Genomic DNA, 1759 nt, shown 5'->3' with positions numbered 1-1759 from the left:
GTTCAACTTTTATTTGTTCTTCGGGTTCTATAGGTTTCTTTTCACTTTTATGAACCGCACTATTTATAACGAGTACTCCCTCATTTTAGCGGGAAAAGGAGTTTTTTCAATATAAGCTTCAGGAATAACATGATCAGCAGTTTCAACTACAACACATTTATTAATAGATGGATCAATTTTATCTTTATACGGTTCATGATACTTGTCAAAATTCTTCTTAGGCAATTCATAATGAGAGGCAAAAGCTTTATAAAGATTTGCAACAACTTGAGAATCAAGACCATATGTAGCACTCATATTACGAAATTCATCAGTATCCATAAAAGCTTCAATGCATTTATAATCATAAATTATACCGATTCTCTATCCTTGTCGTTCTCCCAACCTTCGGTATTTTCTTGGATCCGATCAAGAAGGTCCCTTTTAAACTCTTCCTTATTGCGTGTAAAGGATCCGGAACAAGAAGTATCCAGCAAGGTCTTGTCTTGAAAAGAAAGTCTTGCATAGAAATTATCAATAATAACATTACCAGGAAGCTCATGAATGGGGCATTTGAGCATTAAAGACTTCAATCTCCCCCAAGCTTGGGCAATACTCTCTCCATCATGAGGCCAAAAATTATATATGCGGTTCCTATCTTTGTGAATTTCACTTGGAGGATAAAATTTGGAATAAAATAAAGGCACAATGTCCTCCCAATCAAGAGAATCACCATTCTTCGGCAATTTATACCAATGCGCCGCTTTACCAGACAGCGATATAGAGAATAGTTTCTTCCTAACTTCATTCATAGCAATACCTGCACATTTGAATAACCCGCATAATTCATGCAAAATCAGTAAATGATCACCGGGATGGACAGTTCCATCCCCTTCATAGCGGTTATCCATAACATGTTCAATAATTTTCGTAGGTATTTTATATGGTATTACTTCCTCACACTGGCGCCTCATCCACTACCGTTGCGGTAGTAGTAGATTTCCCAAACAGAAATTGAAGAGAAGATCTCTCCATAATGACTTATAGCGCAGGCGAAATAAAATCAGCACAAACGGTAAAGGTTTTCCTTACCAATTCCGCTTACCAATAGCGCTTCACTCCCCGAGCAACGGCGCCGGAAAATAGTCTTGATGACCCACAAGTATAGGGGGTGTATCGTAGTATCTTCGATAAGTAAGAATGTCGATCCCAACGAGGAGCGAGAAGGTGTTGACGGGCAGTTTTGATGAAGGATTTCTCGTAAATGCTCACGAGACAAGTATTCGGGGGGTTTTGATGTAACGGATGAATAAAGTACAAGTAAGTAAAATGCGAGAGAAATAATTGCAGCGAGTGGCCCAATCCTTTTAGCACAAAGGACAAGCCGGTTTGTTTACTTATAATGATCAAACGTTCTCGAGGACACACGGGATTTTAGTCTAGTGCTTTCGCTACATACAACTGATTAATCTTCATTGTTTTGATAAGTGTTGTGTGGGTGAACCTATGTAACGGCCCCGGGTAGTATCCCATATTAGATTTGTTTGTGCTTTTCTTTTATGCATCATCATGGCATATGCATCATCTCATCCATGGTTTTTACAAAATAAAAATTATTTTGAAACCCTAATCTCCCTCTTCCACCATATTTCTTATTTTATAATTAATCCTTCCAACAAAATAGTTTTGAATATAATTTGCTTTGTTTTGGTTACAAATAAAATAAATACTTTGGAAACTATTTCTTTTAACCTCACTCCCATCTTCGATTCAATTCAAA

This window comes from Lolium rigidum, chromosome 7 (assembly GCF_022539505.1).
Source record: "Lolium rigidum isolate FL_2022 chromosome 7, APGP_CSIRO_Lrig_0.1, whole genome shotgun sequence".
Lineage (NCBI taxonomy): Eukaryota > Viridiplantae > Streptophyta > Magnoliopsida > Poales > Poaceae > Lolium > Lolium rigidum.
The sequence above is the reverse complement of the archived record's forward strand: the minus strand, read 5'-3'. Positions refer to the sequence as shown.